The sequence below is a fragment of the Cupressus sempervirens genome, chromosome 4, assembly GCF_028749045.1.
Source record: "Cupressus sempervirens isolate cs-2001-9-10 chromosome 4, ASM2874904v1, whole genome shotgun sequence".
NCBI classification, from domain to species: Eukaryota; Viridiplantae; Streptophyta; class Pinopsida; order Cupressales; family Cupressaceae; genus Cupressus; species Cupressus sempervirens.
The window spans coordinates 353,350,199-353,365,733 of record NC_143121.1 but is presented as its reverse complement, the minus strand read 5'-3'; positions in this window follow the sequence as shown (position 1 = coordinate 353,365,733).

Sequence of the window (15,535 nt, the reverse complement as noted above, 5' to 3'; positions counted from 1 at the left end):
TGTAGTTCTCATAAAAACACATGAATCTTAGCAAAAGGTGGCATGATTTTAGTAATCTATGTGGTGAGAAGCCCAGTGGATTTTTTTTCCTGAAGTTAAATTTTGGCAATATTGCATGAGGACTTTTTTTTATCCTCTCACAGTGAACCTTAATTGCTTTGAGAAAAAGACGAGTGGCATGGATCTATTCAGATGTAAAAAATAACAATATTGGATGACACAGAAACTTTAATCAAACCCCACTCCAACTATAGGTAGTGATGATTAATTTTGGAAGGAAACATACTAATCACATATGCCACAAAGAGAGGATTTTCAATTTCTAGGAAATCTTGTGATCTTATTATGGGTTTTGGCTCCCTTGTCAATTTCAGCTTGGGTCGATTTATTTAATCTATTGTGATTGTCAAAATTTGGCTTGTAATAAGGGGATGTGAGAAAAAACTGAGAAGTGGTGGTTGAGCTAGGTGAAGAAATGGGTGCCAATGACCACATTGAACTAGTGGAGTTGGAGGCTTACATCAAAAAGAGTGAAGTTGTTGTGGTTTATCTTTAGGAAGGAGGATTATTGTCATTCATGGAAGGAATGGAAAGGCATGATGAGCATATTTAGATTCAATTCATCAACCCTTGGAATGATAGGAAGGTGAACATAATAGGGATGGTGTTTGAAATCATGGAGGAGTTTAATGCTATTCTTAGAGGTTTTTTCATGGAGGGAAAGAATTTGTGTAAGAAGGCCAGGGGAATGAAAAAACTAGTTTGAGGAAATTCTTTAAATTTAATGAGGAGCTGGTTTGAATGCCTAGTGGAAAGAGAGTATCTTCCAAAGCCTCGTGATGTGATTTTCTATGCTATTATGAGGTATATTACCCTTGAAGATCAGTTCTAGGTACTATATTACTACCATTTCTCCATTCTAAACCATTTTAGAAACCATGATCTTTTTTTTTTTGTAGCTTAATATGTATTACATGGAAGATCATGTCTCTAAGGCTAGGAAAAAGAAAGAGGAAGGAAACCGCTTTTATATCATCCACCAAGGTTTCATGCACAAACTTTACAAACACCACCTTGCCTTAAACCCACTATTTTTGGTCAACTCACTAACTACTATTACTCCCCAAATCATGATGGACCCTACCCCTAGTTGAAGCCATAAAAAAGTAACAAAAAAAAAAAACCTACTTATGATGTGAAAATAAGCCACATTGAGTCTGATACAGACATAAGGAGGAGTAAGAAAACTTCTTGCAGAGCTAGTAAATGAACCCTGCAAATGGAGAAATTCAAGTTCCCCCCAAACAAGACTTTATATTTGAGTTGATTGAGAGTGAGAAAAATCCCACCAAGAGGAAGAGAATGCACCGGGACATTGGAAAGAAGGTATTCTCTAACCCACCTAGTCCCTCACAATCTTAGACACCCTAGAAGCCATCCCATCCCTTACTAGAAGTAGTGGGGGAGGACATCACCTCCCTAATGAAAGGCACTCCTAAAGGTGGGGGGCAGAAAGGGAAACATATCCATGGATGGAGGCAAAGCAAGGCTTAGCTTGAGAGGTTGGAGAATTAGATGAAGGAGATAACCACATTGGCATTTGTAGAAATCTGACACCTTTGCTAAATTCTCCATGAAGGTCATCCATTTTGTTGCCACCATTCTTTATTTCCTACAAGTGAACAAGGAAAAGAAGGATTTGGGAAAGGAGAGTGAAACTACTTGCTCTATTTATGGTTTCCTGGGAGAGGATTAGTTGAAGATGCTCATTGATGAGCCTATCAAAGAGGAGGGGTTGGACATAAATAGGGAAGAGCCCAATGAAAAGAATAAGGAAGAATGGGGAAAGAAACTGGGTCACTAGCCCTAGCTCTATTTTTGTTTTTTTTTTAATGTTTTGGATCACATTGAACTTGATGCCCTATGGGTTTTTTTTATATGCATATGATTAGGTACTTGACTAATAGTAGCAATATGTCTTCTTGCTACTGCTATGTGTTTCCATTTTATTTGCCTATCAAAAATAGGACTAATGGTAAGGATTTCTATATTTTGGAGCTTTTGAATTTTAAAATTGGTATCAGTTAGATAGGTGATAGGTAACCTCTAGTTTATCCTTCACCCTTTTTGTACTCTAGGGTCAACCCCACTTTCTCTTGGCTACTTTCTAATACTTCAAAATAGGCAACGAGATGAAACATTTAGGTATATACAACATATATTTTGGACTAAAATTATAAAAACTAGTGATTATTTAAGAAGTTGTATAAGGAAAAGCAATTATTTAACTCTATTTCATAAAGATTCTTTAAGATATATTGTAGGCAATAAATTATTCTATTGCATTTATAGATAAATATTTTTTATAGAGGACTCAAAATAATTATATAATGAGATGGAGGACATGTCTAGATTACCTTATGTCATTGTTATTTGTAGGATAATGTGTGTTAGGATGAATACAATCTATAGAAGGTCTTTGTATATCCATGGATAATCCTAAATTATATGCATTGTGATATTCTTAAATGCATGTTTCATAAGTTGAAGCTAACACTTTGGTACATTGTATATGATTTCATGCTTATCTTACTAGACCTCAAAATTTCAATTTGCATTCATATATATGCTCATTAAGATTATGTAGGTAATATTGGTAATAGAATATCCATTAATGAATCTACTTTGCTGATTCATCTTGGTGCTATCATTTGGACCTATAAGTAATAGATTATAGTCATTTCATCAACTACAAACTATACTACATGGCAGTTAGTAATGCTTACAAGTAATCCATTTTATTTTAGAGATATTTTGGGGAATTATGACTATCACACTGATAGTTTTATTTTGAGAAATTTTTCTATTGATTCTAAAAGAATAAATGTATATTTTAATTCTCATTTATATGGATACGCTAGATATAAAATTTTAAATACAAAGAAATTTAATACATCTTTTAATGTTTTACATAAACTAATGAAAATAGTGATCACTATATAGATAAATGGTGTGATATTCTATTGGACTTTGATGCTTTAGAAAGAAAATTTCTTTTGAATCTATACAAGTCATTAAGAAGTGGGTCAATATTAATATAATGTTTCTCAACCATGAAGCTCAAACTTATTTTTTATTTATTAATTAATTTGATTCTAGCCACTATAGAAAACCTAATATTAGGAGAATAGTTCCATATTATATTGTATTGTAGCTATGAGAAAATTTTATTGGCACTAATACAATTATTAATATAGTTGAAGAGTCATGTAGAGCTATAATTCAATATCTTTTATTTATGGTTGAGTTCATTTTTAACAAGTTATATGAAGTAAGTGTTGTATATCCCAAGATGTTTGTTACTATGAAGTTATATATTATTTCATTACAATTTTATAGGTAGAAAGTATCATATGATTAGCAAGGTTTGTATGACACCAAATACCTCTTTGGAATTTGAGTTAGTTTTGGAAACTAGAGGTCATTACCAAATTGTTTTGAGCATTCATAATATTTGATGTTAGGTTTTCCTTTTTATAATAAACTAGATATATTCTAAGGAGATTAGATGTGGAAAATTTTCTATAGGATTTGTTAAGGCCTTGTTTACTCCTCAAATAGATTTTCTCTAGTTGATGTGTTTTAGAATTTTTGTTGTTGTTGATAAGAAAAAATGAGGTTGGTTTTTTGCTTTAGGGTAAGTTTTTTTTTTTTTTTTTTTCCAATTTTTTTCCTATGTCTATCAAATTTTATGTTTTTATTTGTATGATTTTTTTTTCATACATTTACATCTAACTTATACATCATAAGGGCTTGTAAGAAATTACTACGAAAAATCTCTTAATAGATGTAGCATTTGGAGATATTTATTTTTCATTCACATTCCCTTTAGTAGCAACATTAGAAAAGGGGAAAAGAAAAAAAAGCATTTCTTTACATAATTTTTTAATCTACTCTATCATAGAATTTAATGGGACCCAATCAAGAACCATAACATGAATAGATTGAGAATGATATTTCATTTATTAACATTATGTAAGGATGTAACTAAGATTACACTAGCACCAACATAATTTGTAGCTCAATTTTCACTATATAGAAATAGACATAGAGTTTTGTTTTCAATCAAATATTTGCATCATTAGATCCTCCAAGAGCTTGATTATTTATTTCCTCTTCAAGGTGTAGGATTATTTAAGGGACATGCAAAATAATCAATCATAATAGTCATGTCATATTGATAGTTTCATTTTTAGATAACACTAAACACACTTTTCATGTGAAAAAATTTACATGTGTATTCTTTGCAATCTGAAATATTAGTTAATATCATGCTTCTCATCATATCATAGTTTCTCACCATGCCACATAATTACTTGCACTTTCTCCTTTGAAGGGTGCAAGGTTAAGCCGATAGTCTTGTATACTTTTGATGATGTTTTTCAATAGTAATATTCATAAAGTTTCCCTATCTACTTCCCTCCCCCCATGTTTATATCTCTCTTATTCATAAAATTCTCTCTCCCTATCTATATTTTATCTCATCCCTCTTTATCATTGGCTCATATGTATCTCTGTCCTATTTTCTCTATTTCTCTTTCATTTATTCTATATATGTGCTCTATCTATCTATCTATCCACTATCTCATTTATCACCTCATATATCTTGACCATTCTCTCTTTTTATCTCCCTCCTTTTCTCTTCTTATTTATCTCCCTTAGAGTGCCTTCCTTGTCTATCTCCTCATATCTATCCTCTAGCTTGATATTCAATTTTGAGTTATCTATCTATACATTATCTCTCCCTTTGTTTCCATATCTTTTTTTACTACTATCAATCTATTCACCTCTCTACCCCTCTTTTATCTTTATATTTATCATCTTACTCACTCTCTCCCACCACCCTCACTCTCTTGAAACCATTTTTTGTTTTATTGCTAGCCACTACTGTAGTAATCTATATACAATATCTTATATAGTATTTTTTTATCTTTGTCTTGTATAATTCATTTAAAGAAACAATACATAAAATAAATATATTTTTTTGCATTTTCAAAATAGTAGTACAATATTATTTTGAGTAAAAATTGAATGGGCAACAAAGTCAAAGAAAAGGCATGTATTCTGAAATAAATATCACTATTCTTAATGTTTGCTACTTCAATTTTTATAAACTCAAAATCCAAGATCTCTCTTGTGAGAGGCTCACAATTTACCATTATGTTTTAGGCTCTTTCCCAATTTGCAGGTCCTCCTTTTCATCTATAGCCAATGAAATTTAAATTTGGATCTCTTATCATAAGACACTTTCTAAGTGATACTTTTTCATAGGTCATAAGGGTTTGGAAAGTATTAATACTAAGTAAATAAATATTTAGCCAGTGAATTAATATGAAGATGTGATGGTCTTAAATTTAATATTTAAGTATAAATATATTTCATAATATTTTATAAAGTGAAAGAAAAGAAAAGTTACTACCTATTTGGATGTGAAACAAAGTTTCATTAAAATATATTTGAAATGATGCATGGCATTTAGAATTTTAAGTGAATTAACATAAATTATTCAATGTATAGATATTTTAACCATCTAAATATTGAAGATCAAGAAGATAAACAATTGAAAATAAAAGATATTTTTATAATTTAAAGATTTGTAAATATGTACAAGAAAATAATAATTATAAAAGTAGAACATGTAAAACTAAAATAGACATTTTAAAATGGAAAAAAATTACAAAGCCAATATCTCATTGTCTTATTATAAAGTTTTGGCATTTCCAAATAGTTTCTTATAATTTGCGTCGGTGTTTTTGGAGATCTTCTGCAGTCAATTTTGGATTGGGGTTTTATTGTTTGCATGGCAGGTCCTGGGATTTCTTCTCCATTGGTGAGAACAGATGGTTCTTCTCCAACTATGCATGCAATGCGATCTGAATTGTTTTATTCAGGGGAAAGCTCGAAGCTGAAAAAAGTTAATGGTTGTTTTCCGCATAGCCATGATCGCCCTATTCTGGTTATTCCTCCAATGACTGTAATGGAGGACATTGATTATTGGACCAAGCATGCTTTGATATAAAAATTTCTTGGAATCTGGATTTCCCTATCCACTCTTGAGGCATGGATCCGCTGCTCTTGGCAGGTGGAAGGCGATATGGAGATTATGTTGGAAGGGAATAGTTATTTTTTTGTTGTAGTCTCTTGCATGTCTGATCGTGATCGTGTTTTTGAAGGAGGCCCTTATTTCTACAACCATGTGGGGTTATTTGTCAAACCTTGGCATTCAGGTTTTAATTCTGCTATGGATCTCCCTTCAACAGTGCCAGTTTGGGTTTGTTACCTCGTCTTCCCTTGGAGTTTTGGCGTGAAGACATCCTTCAACAAATTTTTGCTTTGTTGGGGAAGCTGGCTGTGATCACACATCAATCCCTCGATAAAAAGGTTATTTCTTATGCTAGAATTTGTGTTGAAATTAATTGAATAACCCATTACCAGATTCTTTGGAAATTTGTCTGGGGGATTCTTCTTGGGTGCAACAGTTAGATTATGAATCCCTCCCTTTCCGTTGCTGGATTTGTCATGAGTATGGTCATTTACTACGGTAGTGCCCCCGTAACTCGAGTTTCAAAGGAGTGGATCGTTCTACAGCTGGCAATGCTGGTGGTTTGGCAAGTACTACAGGGAAAGCACAATCTCAAATGGTTAATACTACCAAGGGGATGAATCCACAAGATGCTACAGGTAAGGGTAAGGCTCAAATGTAGGATAAGGATGGATTTACCCCTGTTCGCCCTCGAGCTAAGGGACGTGGTCAAAAGAGGCCTTTGAAGGAAAGATTATCGGATTCAGGTTTTAACCGCTTTGAGGTGCTGGATAGTATGGTTCTAGAGGAGGGTATTCCTCCTCCTATCTCTTCTGATCCAGTTTTCCCAGATGAGAGATTTGTTTCTAATGATGCTTGTGGGGCATCTCAAGTTGTAGTATATTAGAACTGTGAGGTTCCTGTAGCTCCTGTGAGAGAGGCTCTGGTGACTCCTGCAGTGTTGGAAGATAATGATGTTGTTTTGGCTGACTTGGTTAAGGATGTGCTACCATCAGGTAAGGGCAAGGGATCTCCTCTCCCCTTGGGGTTGCTGCCTCGACCCTTTAAGCGGGCTTCTTCTACTCCCCCTCTAAGGAGTGGGCGCAAAATAGACCAAGAGAAGATTAAACTCACAGGAGATATATTGATTGAGTCTAGTTCAGTGAAACCTTTGGATTCTCATTTTCCCAATTCTACCCAATGATGATTGTTCTCTCATGGAATGTAAGGGGGTTGAATAGCATCCCTAGACAAAAGGCTATTCATAACTTGGTGGTTGATCATAGTCCTGATGTTTTTTGTATCCAAGAGACTAAGCTCACTGTGGAGTCTATGGTCCAACATGCCTCTAGTATTTGGTCTCGTGGCCAATGCCAGTGTGTTGGGGCAACAGGCAGTGCTGGTGGTTTAGCTATATTTTGGGATCCTCAAAAAATTTCTCCTCTTGGCTGGATGTCTTCTCGCTCAGCTCTCTCTATGGTAGCTTATGCTCTAGACTCAGGAGAGGTAATCATGGTTACTAATGTGTATGCACTTGTTGATCTTGTGGGAAAGGAGAAACTTTGGGAACATATTCAATATGTTAGAAATTGTCATCCTTATCATCCTTGGGTGTTAGCAGGGGACTTCAATTCAGTTTTAAGTCTGGAAGAGAAGCATGGTGGTTTGGCTAGATTGGGGCCTTCTTCTACTCTTCTTTGGCAACACATATCTCTTTTGCATCTCTCTGATGTTAAGCCATCTAATGGCCTCTATACCTGGAATAATCGCAGGACTGGTGTTGCTGCTATCTCAGAACGTCTGGATAGATTTCTTGTTTCTTGCTTCTGGCTTAGTGGCACCCTTACTATCTCTTCAGAAATCCTTGATTGGAGGGGTTCAGATCATTGGCCAATCAAATTTTTTGCTATAGGGGCTTATGTTCTGAAGCATCCTCCTTTTAAGTTCCAGTTGATGTGGCTTCGTGACTCCTCTCTTCATGATTTTTTTTTTTGTTGGTGGAAAAATGGTGCTCCTGTATATGGTATTGCAATGTTCTCATTTTCTAAAAGTCTTCAATATGTTAAAAGGCAGCTCAAGATATGGAATAGGGAATGCTTTGGGAACCTTCACTTTATGAAGAGGCTTGCTCAAGAAAATCTTGATGTCATCACAAGAGAGATTAGAGATCAAGGTTTCTCAGAGGATCTTGGCTAAGCTGAATCCCTTGCTTCTAGAGCTCTAGAAGAATGGGAACTTCGAGAGGAAATTTTTTGGAAGCAAAAGGCTCGAGTTGATTGGCTCCAGTAAGGTGATCGAAACACTGCCTTTTTCCATAAAACAGTGCAAAATCGCCGGAATCAGAGCACTATCTCTTCTTTGGTTAATTCTCAAGGTATCCAACTGAATTCCTTGCCAACTTTGTGCCAGGAGGCTATTTTTTACTTCTCTACCCTCTTCTCTGAGGACTCTCCTCCTGCTGATAATGAAGAAAATATTATTTTGTCCTGTATTCCTTCCCTTATCACTCAGGAAATGAATTATTATCTCATGCGTCCTATCTCTTTGGAAGAGCTGGAGGAGGTGGTCTTTGGCATGCCTAAGGGGAAGGCTCTTGGTCCTGATGGCTTTCCAATTGAATTCTTTCAAGAATTTTGGGACATCATTAATCATGATTTGTTGGAAGTGGTTAAAGATTCCTATGCTAGCAAGCAGATGCTTCGAGCTTTGAACTCTACATTCTTGACTCTTATTCCTAAGAGAGAGGGTGCTAATCAATTGGAGTTTTTTAGACCAATTGCCTTATGTAATGTGGTTTACAAAGTTATTACTAAGCTGATTGCTGAGAGACTGAAAAGGTGGCTTCCCATTATTATCTCAGAAGAACAAGGTGGTTTTGTTGCTGGCAGACAAATTTTGGATGGGGTGGTTATTACTACTGAGGCTATTCACTCTATGGCTACTTCAAGGGAGAGAGCCATGTTTGTTAAGCTGGATATGGCTAAGGCCTACGATAGAGTTAAATGGAGCTTCCTAAGGAGTATTCTTCTTTCTTTTGGATTTAGCTCTGACTGGGTGAGTTGGATTATGAGTTGTGTTACTTCTGCCTCTTTTTCTATTCTTATTAATGGTCAACCTTCACAACTATTTGGTGCTTCTAGAGGCCTCCGCCAGGGTGACCCTCTCTCCCCATATCTATTCATCATCATGGCTGAAGGCTTGGGCAGATTCATTAAGCATCAGGTGTCCCAGAATTCTATTCAAGGCTGGCGGTGGGGTAATGGCTTACCTTCTCTTTCCCATCTTCAATTTGTTGATGATTCTGCTCTTGCCAGTCTTGCTAGGATCAAGGAAGCTGGAGCCTTTCGACATGCTTTGGACATTTATTTGGCAGCTTTAGGCCAGAAAGTTAATGAGCACAAATCTTTCATTTACTTTTTTAACACTCCTGATTCTATTCAGCATAGGATTGTTGGTATCCTATGGTTTTAGATAGGTTCACTTCCTTTGACTTATCTTGGCATTCCTATTGCTGTTTCCAGGCAGCCACGTCTCTTCTGGAAAAATTTGATTACCAAGCTTCAGGATAAGGTAAATCATTGGACTCATAGATGGCTTTCTACTGCTGCCTGGGTTACTCTTCTTCAAGCTGTTATCCAAGCTCTTCCTACTTATAGAAGCATGGTTCATGCTGCACCTATTTACTTTCTCAAGGAGTTTGATGCTCTTTCTCTACAATTACTTTGGAGTGGTGATTTGTGTAGTACTAAATGGAGCTTGGTTAATTGGGAAACTGTTTGTAGGCCTAAAAAGGAGGGTGGTCTTGGTCTTCGATCTGCTCTATTGAGTAGTCAAGCTTGGGCTGCTAAACTTTATTGGCGATGGTGCTCTGGACAACATCAACTTTGGGCTTGTATTATCACTCATAAATATTTTCATGGTGCTGATCCTTGCTCTGTTTCTGCACTTCGTCTTGAAGGTCATGGCTCAATGGTTTGGCATACTTTGAAGATAGGTGCGATGTTGGTGAAGAGGGGTCTGTTCTGGATATGTAAAAGAGGTTCTCAGGCTTTGTTTTGGTCTGATGCTTGGGATGGATTCCCTTCCATTTTATCCATATACCCTCATCTTCAGCCTCTTTGTGACTCTTTTCTTGCCACTAGATGGGATAAAGTGGCTCATTACAAGACTCCTTATCAATTGGGACCTGTTGTTGGTTACAGATGGTAGCATTCCTTTGAATGACCTCCTGGAGGTACACACATGGATCGTCAAGAGCTTTCTCAAATTCTAGCATCTAGAGAGTGTTCTTCTTTGCTTGGTTCAGATGTTTTGGCTCGGGGCGGTACCTTGTCTGGTAAATATCATGTCTCTGCTGGGTATCAGGAGATAACTAGACAATTATTTGGGGATGCTGAGGTCCCTTGGTGGAAGCAAGTTTGGAATAAATTTTCTTGGTCCAAGTGCAATTTTTTCATGTGGCTAGTGGCTCACAACCGTTGTCTTACCTGGGATAATCTTTGTAAACGTGGATTTCAGGGCCCCTCTTATTGTGTTTTGTGTGGTAATGGTGAGCAGTCTGTCTACCATCTGTTCTTCCATTGCTCCTATTCTACTCAAATATGGCACCTTTGGTGGAGCGCTTGGGGTTGCTCTTGTCGGCATGCTTCCTCTTTGCCTGAGTTTTGGGCCCGCTTGGGTAGTGCTCCCTCCAAGTCTTCTTCTCTCCATGTTGCTTGGGTTACTGGCCCATCTTTAATGCTTTGGCATATTTGGTTGGAGAGGAATCGTTGCATATTCCAAGATGTTCGGCTTGGTGCTTTGCATCTTTGGTGAAAAATATCACATTCTCTTCAGGAAACTATTCTTGTGAAGTGTGAGCTTGATGGGGTATGGATTCGGTTGATCTTGTTATCTATAATCACCTCAATTTTCATCTGCAGGATGGGGTTACAGCTCATAGGTTTCCTTCTATGTCCAGGTAGCTTCACCATCAGAGGAAGGGTCGGGTTAACCAGGATGGACACTGGACTCCTCCTCCCTATGGAGTTCTGAAAATTAACACTAATGGTTCTTCTCGTGGGAATCCTGGTCCGGCTAGTATTGGCGGAGTGGCTCATTGTAGTTCTGGGGATGTTAAATTTTTCTTCTCAGTTCATAAGGGTGATTATGCTAACAATCTCATGGAAGCTCAGGCTATTTTATATGTTGTGGAACAATGTTGCTTGCGGGGATGGAGTAAGATTATTTGTGAATCTGATTCCCAGGTGGTGGTGAACATGCTTTCTTCGCAAGAGCTTGAGGATGTTAGTTGGCAGCTAGCCACTATTGTTAAGAAGATTCTTTTCTTCTCTTCCTCTTTTCAGTTCATTAGGTTCATGTATATTCCTCGTGAATGGAATAGAACTACTGATTGTTTAGCCAAATGGGCTTCTAGTCATGATCCGGGTTGGAATATTAGGGATAGGGAGCAACTGTCCTTTGAGATGGTGCAAGAATTTGATGATCTTGTTGCTCAGGATTGAGCTCCTTGTTGAGCTCTCCTTGTTGTATTCCTTTCTGTCTTAATAAATTTTTACCCCTCTTTTTGCAAATAGTTTCTTTAGTGCTTCGATGTTTTCACTAAACTTCTAATGAAAAAGAATCCCACATAGGCAAGATGTTCTTTGATATTACACATAAGATTGCCACTACAACATTCTCTAGATAGACTAAAATTCAGAAATGAAAGAGAGCTCTTCTAAATGTCTATGAACTACATTTTCATCATTTTAGAAATCTTCTTCAATTTTGTTTGAATTTGTTCAGAGATAACATTCCAAAGTTGATGATTATTCATTATAGAAATAGTTTACTAGCAACCTGGTCAATCCAATTTCACTTTTCCATACACCACCTTCGCTCTTTTTGACAAGGAAATTGCTGACACTATGACCTTTACCAACCTATTTTCTAGGTTTCGGGCATTCTCCACCATCTGACAATCTGGTGACAAGTCTCATAGGACTAAGCCTATCGGATCAATAAATAGTCCCACGAACATAAAATGAAATGTATATAGTGTGTCCAATGAGTATGCTTGATGATGTAAAGATTTCAAATCACCAAACACTATTTACGCATTTTTAAAGATTTGATCTGCCAATTTTATATACTAAGAAGAATATGTTGGCTAATAAAATAATCCATGTGGTTTTGACAGTTTGGGTTTCTAATATGCAACAACAAAGTCAGAAAAAGGGACATATTGGCATATTTTTTCTACCTTGCATTTTGGGCATTTATTTGTTTATTAGTCCCTGCCGCCTATAGGCGGGGACTAATGTTTTCACCGCACTTTTCAATTAGTCACTATCTCAAGAGTTGGGAAAAACCTTTAAAAAATCCCATTAAAATCATCTCCAAAGATGCATTTCCATTTTTCATTATTATTTCCTTAAATTTTTGTGCATTTCTATTGGCTCAGAAGATTTTCCCCGGTAGTCTTTTTATTTTCTCGCCTGAGAAATCAAAATTACAGCTGCATGCATTCCATGTGTTATTCCCACAACCTACAACACCTGCCAACAATAAAGTTGCATGCATTCCATGTGTTATTCCCATAGCCTACAACACCTGTCTCATGCATCGCTGGGTCTCCATTTTACCATGGCTTCTCCATGCTTTCTCATATTACATTTTTTTGATGAAGTTCCTTTATTATTGCAAACTTGGTTTACAAAATTGTTCCATGGCATCTGCTCACTTCCTTGAATTGAGTGTTATTGATGAGCTGCTACATTATCATAGAAGACTTCGCTTTAGCACTACAAGGAATTCTGTCATCTCTCACCTGCAGATCATCCGATATGACATTCTCAATACTCTTCTTTAATGCTATTTCATTTTATTTTTTGTTGCCATTTTTTTTATAGTTCGCTATCACAACAATTCAGTAAAATGTCACAATGTATGATGTTATTAACAATGTTCACAAATTGTAACTCTATTTGCAAAAGAGGAGTGTTAATGTTCGTTCTTGAAACCAAAATTATCAATTGCCTCTCTAATTCATAGTTGAAATGGGAGGCTCTTTCCTCCCAACTCCAATTCACCGTCTTCCACAAAAGGCTTAGTCATCATATGACATTAAAAGGATAACCAAAGATCTCTTGTGAATCTAACAAATTTTATATGTAACTCCCTCAGCAGATATCTATTATTCTTATGCCATGTTAAGTAATTACTAGTCATTCTCTGCAATTTTATATGAGTTCTGTATTTTTTTTAACAATTATCAGGTCTTTGCCATTTTTTAAATCTTCTCTATTAATTGCCTCATATGTGCACATTTTTTAATGTTCCCTATGTTAATTGCCTGATTTGTACTTATTCTTGTAATATTTTTTTTCCTAATTTGAAATCTTGATAGTGAAAGTTAGGTTAAATTACATTCAGGCTTATATTTTTCATGTTCAACTTTATTACCAGGGCCTCATCTTTGAAGGAGAAAAGAGGTAAAGCAGCTCACTGAAGAATTTAATATTTGTTAATACTGAAGATTTTGGTGCACTTATTTACCTATTTTTAGTTTTATTACAAAGTTGAAATTGAAATTATTTTATTTTTGAATTTGGAATTGTTCTGGTTTTTTATTTTGAAATGATTTTTACAACAATCTTCAAATTTTGCTCAATTTTTTTTTTGCCTCTTGTAGATATTGCATAATTATAACTAATTTGAAACTAATTATGAGAACGAAGAGCATTGTAAACTTCTGCTCTAATCCTATTTCCTTTATTGTTATCAGCATTGTTGGCTTCCTTTGCTTTAAATACTTTTGTAATGAACATCTTGACTCTTGAGCAAAGTTACTATTTTTTGTTACAAATATCAACATTTTTGGCTTCCTTTGCTTTAAATACTGTTATAATGAACATCTTGTACCTCTTGTACATAGTCAATTTATCGTAAATGACTCTCATGCAAACTTACTATTTTTTGCCCTTTCATTTGCAATGAACATTAACATAGAGAATCAGATGTCTGTAACTTAAATTCCTATACCTTGAACCTATTTGATTTAAACTTTTCTCTTGTTTAACTCTATGACGAAATTAACTATAACTAAATTACAATAGACATCTTGTTTGCTCATCATGTTTTTCGTATCTCCTAATCCTTCTATTGGTGTATGCTTTTGGCACTCTTTAAAAACATTAGAACTTACTATCTTGACTCTTCTATTAATGGTCTTATGTGTGACATGTGTTGTTATGAATCTTGACATATGCAAACCATAAATTGGAAGAGTTAAAACATCAGGCCTGAGACACAATTTAAATTTGTAAAATTCATTGCTATGCATCTCATGTGTACTTCAATTACTTCTATTATTTGAAATTCATTCCATGTCCAATGAGATAACAATATTTTGACAACATTTGATTCTTGATTGTAGACATCAATTTGTAGATATCAGTGGATCTCACAACCTAATGCCAATGCTACCAATGCTCATGGAAAGTGGGATTTTGTGCTTAATGGTTGACTGTAGTTTTTATACTAAACTTTTAAATGGAGATGCCATCTACTTTGTGCTTTTTTTAAATGGATTTAACATAATTGTATAGCTAAGATTAATTTGAAACTTAATATTTATGAGCATTAGATGCAATTCCTCCCTCTTTCCTTCCAAGATTCTCTCCTTGTTCATCTTTTCTTTCTCTATTTAACTTGTTCTTTGTACTAGACATTGGCGCTTTACAAATTTACATGAGCTAGGCAGAATAGAATTAGTCCAAAAGTTCTATTACAATTCATTGTTTACTCTTTGGTTCACATTATTGTTATGAGCTGAATATGGCATTAGTTATAGAACTTGAATAAGTTTAAGAGCTCATTATTTTGGCTAGCATTAGTGTGATATTGTTAAGTAGCTCTCAAGTCCATATCATATGTAGGAGCTAAATGCAGTCTTCTACAAAATAGAAAATCAACATAGTTTTAGTATAGATCTGAATTTCTCTCCATAACCATATGGAAATGAAATTGACATAGAGAAATTACAAATCAGTGATTTGGGTTTCATTCTCGGTGGTTGTGATACCCTACACCAAGGCTATTGGGGAAAGAGAGCTTAGCGATATATGCTTCTGCTCATGCACAAAGTTGCTGAGCAATACTGTAGTTCATCTCTACCATCTAATGCTAATAAGAATTTCTATGAAATATAGTAGCTGATCAATGCTCCTGAATATTGTAAATTCTTCAAGAGTTCAATCTATGCATTAAAAGAGAAATATTATAGATTTACACCAGGTCAGCAATACGTTTGTAATTTTTTCAGATCAATGTTTCATTAATTTATGCTGATAAGTTCTCAGTCCCCTTGAATAAATTAATAAATACTATTATTTTCAAGAATCATTGTACTTTAATACCAACATATATTTTGTAATATTGGTCGAATCGCCATCTTAGAGAACCCATTTT